Raw genomic sequence first — 9,460 nt, 5'->3', positions numbered from 1 at the left:
TGACTTCAGGCAAGTCATTCTGCCATCTGAAATCTCAGTTAATTCATCCATATGGTGTCAAGTGTGTTAAGTGGTTTAAGTGAGATACAAGTATAAAACAGTGACGATAGTACCTGGTGTTCAAGAACTGCTCCATTCTTAGTTGGCATTATCACTGGTGTTGGTTGACATTCTTATCAGGAAGGCCTCATCTAGAAGAATTCTGCCCATACCAGTAAAAGAAATTGTGTTGAATTACTTAAATACTGAAATTTCAATTTCTGTCCATAAAAGCTGGCAGATAACTATACTTACTCCACAGTGTTTTTGATTGTCTTTTGTGAAACACCAGCATTGTCTTGGTTGCCGTGTGGGCTGCGGAGGGGTCTTAGGCATAAGGTGGGGAACAAACGGAGGGCCCCCTTAGCCCTTTGGCTGGTGAAACACTCCAAGAGGCTAGTATTTTTGTAAATCACTATTCCAAAATAAACCCTTGCTTCTCTTGAAACTTTTCCTCAAGCGCATGTAAGCCTTTCTCCTAGAAAGAATGGAACTCCTCGCATCAAATCAGTCAGAATTACACATTGTTCCTCAAACAACAATAATACAACCACCACCCCACACTCATTCTTTTCTCTTTTTACAAGTCATGTTGCCAGATTTCAGCCTATTTCTCTATTTTTTCCATCAGCCACCACAAACCATAGGATCCTGATTCTGGTCATCTCACCCACTTGTGCCCTGCTAAGGCCTAGTAGGGAAAATAACACACATTCTCCAAGAGGCATTTAATTTAATTTATTTATTTATTAAAGATTTTATTTCTTTATTTATGAGAGACACACAGAGAGAGGCAGAGACACAGCAGAGGAAGAAGCAGGCTCCATGCAGGGAGCCCGATGTGGGACTCGATCCTGGGACTTCGCCCTAAACTGAAGGCAGATGTCAACCACTGAGCCACCCAGGTGTCCCTCAAGAGACATTTTAAACTTCCTTGCCTCTGGATTTCCCAAAATGAATGCTAATTCTTTCCCTTTCAGGTCCCATGATCGACCTGGCTCTCGGTGTGAGGCCATGTGTGTAACAGAGCACGTTCTCCTGAGAAGGAAGGGCCTTGTCCACAGGGTTGGGTCTTCTGAAGTCCTGACAGGTGTGCAGCACACTACCCACAGAAGTTCTGTCACTGTCATTTCACTGGCAAATATTTAGTTTCTGAAATTGGGTTGTGGTTAAGAGGGTGGGTTCTGGAGACAACGCACTTGGGTATAATTCCTGGCTCCAGCCCTTGCTAGCAGGGGAACCTCAGCAAACTGTTCCTCTCTGGGCCTCAGTTTCCTCATCTATTAAATGGGGGTGTTAATAATAATGATATAATAATAACAGTAACCCCCGAATTTGCTGTAAAGAGTAAAGGAGTTGCTACAAGTACATGGAAAGCACCTAGAACAAAGCCTGGAGTAGACTAAGCATTCAATATACATGGCATATGATTATTATTAGAACACTTGTGTCTTTCCTAAGGAGAGAGAGAGACATGGCCATGCTTGGGCAGGGCAGGTTGAGGGAGCTTGTTGTAGGATAAACAGTAAGGTGGCCGTGGAATGTGGTTAGACCAGGAGCTGTCTGGAGTGGTTTCTTGACTGTAGCACTTTTGACATTTTGGGCCAAATAGTTTTTTATAAAAAAAAAAGATTTATTTATTTATTTGAGAGAGAGCAAGCAAATGAGGGTGAGGGGAGGGACAAAGGGAGAGGGAGAGAGAAACTCAAGCAGACTCTGCGATGAGTGTGGACCCAGATGCTGGGCTCGATCTCACAACCTTGAGATCGGAGCTGAGCCCAAACCAAGGGATTCCTTAAGGCCAGACAGTTCTTAACGTGGGGCTGTCCTCTGCACAGTAGGATGTTCCACAGCATCCCTGGCCTCTACCCACTAGAACGACAGCAGCATCTCTGTATCCCAAGCTGTGACAACCAAATTGTCTCCAAATATTGTCAAATGTCCCCTGAGAACAAAATCTCCTCAGTTGAGAGCCCCTGGTCTAGAGGGAACCAGGGAAGCAGAGCAAAGGAGAGAACCCTGGAGTAATGGCATTATATCAACTTCTCCTGGAGAGTAAGTTAGCTTGGTGGAGACAGCATCCTATGAATTCAACTTTTTTTCCCTTCTATTTTTCTGGTAGCCCATGTTGAGTATGTTTATTTGGATATGTTTGTGTGGAAGAATTGGTCTAAAAAGAGAAAGAACAAATACCACCTCTGCAAAGGGAAACATCTTAAATAGAAATGTTCTCATGGCATGTGATTGAAGTTTATTGAGATTAGTAAAAATAGCTGTCACAGAGCTCAGTGAGTTGGTGGCCTCCAGTGGCTTTTCCCAAGGTCATGGGGGCCTAATGTCACCTGTGGCTTTCCTGTGTCCTCCCCCTCCCAAATGCATGCTTTATGTCCCAGCCTGGATGTGTTCTTTACTTTCCTCCAGAATAATTCCCACCAGGGCCACTGGGCAATCAGCCCTTTAGGGAATTCTAGAATACTTTAAAAACTGCCAAAAAAAAAAAGCTCAGGAAACAATAACCCCTTCCCCATTTGTTGTATCAAGGTGGTTGATTAGCCTTCTCTTTTTGGAACATTCAACGGTGGTTTTTTGAGAAGATCCTCTCAGGCTCTAATTCCCTGGGAATCTAGTTAAAATACAGATTCTGATTCTGTGACACCGAGGGGGACCTGAGAGTCTGCATTTCCAACATGCTCCCAGCTGAGGCCAAGGCCACTTGTCCGTGGACCACATTGAGAAACAAGGTGCCAGCAGACAGTTCTACAAAAGTTCATCTGTTCCACCTCCGAAAATGGAATTTTAGCAGCAGTTTGGCAGCAACAGAGAGGCATTTTTATTGTCAGGAAGATAGATAGCCAGGGCAAGGCTTTGTCCACACCAGCAGGCATCTCCTCTTGTCCTCCTCTAGGGTATGTCGAGGCAGGATGGAAGGGGGTCAATGTCGTATGAATTTTATTAGGCCAGTGGCTTTTCTTTCTCGTGCCCTCCTGGATTTCTGTTCTGTGTGCGGAGCACGAAGTCCTTTCAGGAGGGATGGCAGAGGCTGAAAGGGGGCAGGGTGGGAGCCTGAGCACCCCGGCCCGACCTGGCACGTGGGCACAGGCAGGCGCTGGCAGCCACTCTGTGTGTGGTGTGTGGGGTCACTTGGAAATCCCCCCGGGAACGGGCCGGGGGAGCCTGAGGGAGGAGCGGCGTAAGACACTGCCACCAACTACACTGATTTCCCAAAGGATTTTACAAGTGCTCACAAAAGTTTTAACCTGAGCCCTATGGGCCCTTTATGAACAAGGAGATTATGGTAGGGCTTTGCCACAGCCTGAGGGTGCAGACAACAGGGCCATTGTGGAGCAAGGCATTCATATTGAAGATAAAATATTAGCTGGGTGGTCCAGGATAATGAAGGCATTTATTACTCCGGCTAAGCATATGTATGGCAGACTGATCCACAGATTACCCACACAGAGTCTGGGCTCATGGGGGCTGCAGAGGGGTGAGGCTGGCTGGGTAGAGACTTGGGATAAAGGCACCAATGATCAAAGCAGCTCAGGAGGACCAAAGAGCTGTGACCCGGGGATACAATGGAAGGAGGAATACCATTGCACTGAAGACACACTGGTTTCCAGGAGCATCCTTAAAAACTCTGAACTACAGAGAAAATGGTCTCAATCCAGCCCTCAGAGGGAAAACACACACCAAAAAACACAAAAACCAAAAACCAAACAATAGACAGTTATGAAGGGCTTAGGAAGCCAGGTGACTCAGTGACCCGAGTAGAGATCCACAGTTGGGATGTTAGAGGACAAACCATTGGCCTAGCCATAACCTGATAGGTGACCTTGGACCAGGCACATGACCTTTCATTTTCCTTACCTGCTGGGGACAGACATTGACCCTAGGTCCCAAAGTGGGCAGGCTTATAGCAGAAGGCAGCTCAAAAGCCATACTTCTCCATTCCGTTTTGTCTACAAAAGCATTTTAGAAGCCTTGGTAAGGAGTAGAATTTTCCAGGATAGGAATCCCAAATGTGTCAGCTACCATACTCCCTTATCAGCTTTAGGAGAAGATTTTTTTTTTAACAAAAACAATTTGATGAGTTCTGACACATGTATACCCATGTAGCATCACAATTATGATAATGAACATAGACATCATTCTCAAAACTTCCCTGAGGCCCTTATAATCCTTCCCTCCCCCAACCATCCTGCTACCAGGTAATCACGGGCCTGCTTTCTGGTCACTTTAGATTAATTTTGCATCCTCAAGAATTTTATACACATGGAAACAGTATGTACAGTATGTACAGTATGGCTTCTTTCACTCAGCATAATAATTTGCAGCTTCAACTTTGTCGTGTGTATCAATAGTTTGTTACTTTTCATTGTTGAGTAATATTCCATCATATAGATATACTAAAATTTGTTTATCCATTCACCTGTTGATGAACATTTCAGTTTTGTCCAGTTTGCTTTTCGAGATTAAGCTGCTATGAACATTCATATTCACATCTTTGTATGAACAATGCTTTCATTTCTCTGGGACTGGAATATCTAGGTCATATGTGAAGCATATAACTTTTTAAGAAACTGCCAAGATGGGATGCCTGGGTGGCTCAGTTGGTTGAGCATCTGCCTTTGACTCAGGTTGCGATCCCGGGGTCCTGGGACTGAGTCCAACATCGGGCTCCCTGCAAGGACCCTGCTTCTCCCTCTGCCTATGTCTCTGTTTCTCTCATGAATAAATAAATAAAATCTTAAAAAAAAAAGAGGGAGAGAGAGAGAGAGAGAAACTGCCAAATTATTTTCCTAAGTGGTGTACCATTTTACACTTCTATCAGCAGACTGGGACCTTTCCAGTTGCTTCACATCCTTGCCAACACTCAGTGTGGTCAGTCTTTTTAATATTAAGTGTACTTGTGGGTTTTGTAGTGGTGTCCCAATAGGATTCTCATTTTCATTTCCTTAATGACTAAGATGTTGCACATCTTTTCATGCATACATTTACCATTTTAAAACCTTCTTTGGTGAAGAGGTTGCTCAACCCTTTAAAAAGAAACTTAGGGGGCACCAGAGTGGCTTAGTGGTCGAGCGTCTGCCTTTGGCTCAGGTTGTGATTCCAGGGTCCTGGGATCAAGTCCCATATTGGGCTCTCCACAGGGAGCCTGCTTCTCCCTCTGCCTGTGTCTCTGCCTCCTTGTGTGTGTGTCTTTCATGAAACTAGATCTTAAAACACACACACACACACATATACACACAGATCATTGGAACAGAATAGAGAATCCAGAAATGTACCCTCAATTCTATGGTCAACTCATCTTTGACAAAGCTGGCATCCATTGGAAAAAAGACAGCCTCTTCAATAAATGATGTTGGGAAAATTGCACAGCCATTTGCAGAAGAATGAAACTGGACCATTCTCTTGCACCATACACAAAGATAAACTCAAAATGGTTTGAAAGATCTAAATGTGAGACAAAAATCCAACAAAATCCTAAAGGAGAACACAGGCAACACCCTTTTTGAACTTGGCCACAGCAACTTCTCTCAAGACACATCTATGAAGGCAAGGGAAACAAAAGCAAAAATGAACTATTGTCTCCCATGAATAAATAAGTAAAATCTTTTAAAAAATTAAAACTTAAAAAAAACTTGGGTTGTCTTAATATTGAGTTGCAAGAATTGCTTATATAGTCTAGATACAAGTCTTCTTCAGATAAGTGTTTTGTAAATATCTTCTCCCATTTTATGCCTTATGAAGGATTTTTGAGAACAAGAAGTTACAGCTTGTGGGGCAGATGGTACTCCCAGTCTGGTGTGTTTCATTCTAGAATCTTTGGTACTTTAGTAGCTGCTTCTGCTGCCAGACTTTCCTCCAATTCTCTCTCACCACAGTGACATGGAAACATCAGGTCATTTCCACTTAAAAATTGCAGATCAGCTCTGGCCTTCACTGCCCACCCTCCATCTCATTTTTTTTTTTTTTGTCAAATGCTTTAAAAAAATTACTTTGCTTTATTTTAATTCCAGAATAGTTAACATACAGTGTAACATTAGTTTCAGGTGTACATATAGGGGTTCAACAATTGCATATATCACCCAGTACTCATCACAAGTGCCCTTTTTTTTGGTATTTTTTTTTATTGGAGTTCTATTTACCCATATAGTATAAAACCCAGTGCTCATCCCATCAAGTGGCCCCCTCAGTGCCCATCACCCAGTCACCCCATCCTCCCACCCACCTCCCTTTCTACTACCCGTTGTTCGTTTCCCAGAGTTAGGAGTCTCTCATGGTTTGTCTCCCTCTCTAATTCTTCCCACTCAGTTTCCCTCCTTTCCCCTATAATCTGTTTCACTATTTCCTATATTCCCTGTATGAGTGAAACCATATGTTTGTCCTTCTCCGACTGACTTACTTCACTCAGCATAATATCCTCCAGTTCCATCCGTGTCAAAGCAAATGGTGGGTATTTGTCATTTCTAATGGCTGAGGAATATTCCATTGTATACATAGACCATGGCTTCTTTATCCAGTCATCTTTCGATGGACCCCGAGGCTCTGTCCACCCTTTGGCTATTGTGGACATTGCTGCTATAAACATTGGAGGGTAGGTGTCGACGTTTCACTGCATCTGTATCTTTGGGGTAAATCCCCAACAGTGCAATTGCTGGGTTGTAGGGCAGGTTTATTTTTAACTCTTTGGGGAACCTCCACACAGTTTTCCAGGGTGGCTGCACCAGTTCACATTCCCACCAACAGTGTAAGAGGGTTCCCCTTTCTCCGCATCCTCTCCAACATTTGTGGTTTCCTGCCTTGTTAATGTTCCCCATTCTCACTGGTGTGAGGTGGTATCTCATTGTGGTTTTGATTTGTATTTCCCTGATGGCAAGTGATGCGGAGCATTTTCTCATGTGCGTGTTGGCCATGTCTATGTCTTCCTCTGTGAGATTTCTGTTCATGTCTTTTGCCCATTTCATGATTGGATTGTTTGTTTCTTTGGTGTTGAGTTTAATAAGTTCTTTATAGATCTTGGAAACTAGCCCTTTATCTGATATGTCATTTGCAAATGTCTTCTCCCATTCTGTAGGTTGTCTTTTAGTTTTGTTGACTGTATCCTTTGCTGTGCAAAAGCTTTTTATCTTAAGTCCCAATAGTTCATTTGAAGCAGTGTTACCCTCCTTCCACAATTTTCTTCCTTCTTTGGTAACACAGAGGGACAATTTTTTCCCTTGTATATCATATTATCACATTGTATGCTTTAAATACATGCAATTGGGATGCCTGGGTGGCTCAGAAGTTGAGCATCTGTCTTTGGCTTCAGGGCCTGATCCTGGGGTCCATGGGATCAAGTCCTACATTGGGCTCCCCAAGGTGAGTCTGCGTCTCCCTCTGCCTGTGTCTCTGCCTCTGTGTGTGTGTGTCACTCATGAATAAATAAATACAATCTTAAAAAAATAAATACATTCAATTTATTTGTCAGTCATAGCTCAATTAAAAAAAATCAACTGTCATGTAGCAGTTACTATTGCTGCATAACAAATGGCCCCAAAGTTTATGGTCTAAACAACCATCCTTTGTTAACTGTTCAGAAGCCTACAGTTCTGCTGATAGGAGGCAAGCTCAGCTGATCTCAGGTAGGCCCCTTGCACACCTGCAGTCATATGGAATCTCAGTTTCTCTGTAAGCGGCTCAACAGAATTCAGCTCCCATACTACCATCATCCTGCTATTTCTGTGTCTCTGGTCCCAGTTCACCACATTGCAGTACTAACATAGCTTCCAGTAGGCTCCTGAATCCGTCTCATGTGCTGTTGGGCTCAAAGAGTTTGTAGGCCTCTGAGACTGCCTTGATTTGGTTCTCTGAGAAGCAGACCCTGAGAAAAACATTTGACTATGTGTAGCTCATTCCAGGAAGTTAAGATGTAGAGAAGGAAAGGAAAGTAAAGAGGCAGCCATTACAGTGTGTGTGTTAATGGGGAGGCTACCACTGTGGGAAACCGGGGCATGGTCCCAACTGGGGATTGTGCCTCGGGATTGTCCCATCCAAGTGACAGAGAATAGAACCTTTGCTAAGACAGAATCATCTGGTGAGTACCGCACAAGCCCCTTTCCTCCTTAATCAGGGCTTTGACTCTGAGGCTTCTTTCTCAAGGCTTCATGGCAAAGAGGCTGCTGGCCCCAGAGGCTGGTCTAGTCTGCCCAGCTAGGTTCCCATTTACCTATTTTAAGTCCTCACAAGTTGGCATATTTGCCATGTACAGGGACCTGGTGGTTAATCACAGAACACAAATGGACTCAAATAATACCAGAAATAAATCTGACTTGTTTTCTTTTGGGGCATTATCATCTAGAGCCACTCTTTTTTTTTTTTAATTTTTATTTATTTATGATAGTAACAGAGAGAGAGAGAGAGAGAGAGAGAGAGAGGCAGAGACACAGGCAGAGGGAGAAGCAGGCTCCATGCACCGGGACCCCAACGTGGGATTCGATCCCGGGTCTCCAGGATCGTGCCCTGGGCCAAAGGCAGGCGCCAAACCGCTGCGCCACCCAGGGATCCCTAGAGCCACTCTTGAGGGACCAAAGGGGCTGGATTTGTGCATTTAAGGGTCCTAGGGTGCCAGCAATGCATTGGCTGCACCTGTTACAGCTTTGCTGTGGATCAGCAGGATGGAAAGCCCATCAGAAGCCATCACTCCATCATCTTGTGCATGCATCACCAAACAGAGATCTGCTTTTAATGAAGCAGTAGATATTTGTAGTGATTTATCAGGAAACATTTTGTTACAGGGGGTGATGGATTACTGCGGAACATTAGAGTAATCCCTTGTAGCCTTATGATTTGAAAGTCTGTGAAGGAATTTAAGCAGTTGGATGCAAGCGAGCTTAGCACTGGGAAGAGTTTAAAATGGCCTAATTTCTCAGAAGGTATTGTGTTGAAACTTGCACAATGTGGCTTCTGAGCTTGCTGTGCTCAAAAAATGAGTAAGAATTGTGATAAGTCCCTGCTTCAAATCCACAGCTTCTTTCCTGGGCTCTGACTAAATGTTTCTGGACCTGCATATTTTTCTGCCTTTCAGATTTTCACCATCTCACAAGCCTGACTTGGACCACCATTTTGCTCTTGTCCCCTCCTCTGACTATCACCAGCCACACTTTAAGTCTGTTATACAGATTGGTACCAATCTGAGTAATTTCTTGCTTTCTAGGCTGAACAACCCCAGTAGTACCAGTATTAAGACATAGGTTTATTGATTAGCACATTCATTTATTTCAGAAAATGATATTGAGAGTATCTGTGTGACCAACATTAGGGAGCTCAGCAAACACAAAGACCCTATATTTACTTGCACTCTCTCAATAACAAACATTCCTGTTCAAAAGCAGGGGGAAAAAACCAATGTCTCAGTTCAAAGGCCACGAGGCAGGATGGA

The sequence above is a fragment of the Canis lupus genome, chromosome 26, assembly GCF_048164855.1.
Source record: "Canis lupus baileyi chromosome 26, mCanLup2.hap1, whole genome shotgun sequence".
Taxonomy (NCBI): Eukaryota; Metazoa; Chordata; class Mammalia; order Carnivora; family Canidae; genus Canis; species Canis lupus.
The sequence above is the reverse complement of the archived record's forward strand: the minus strand, read 5'-3'. Positions refer to the sequence as shown.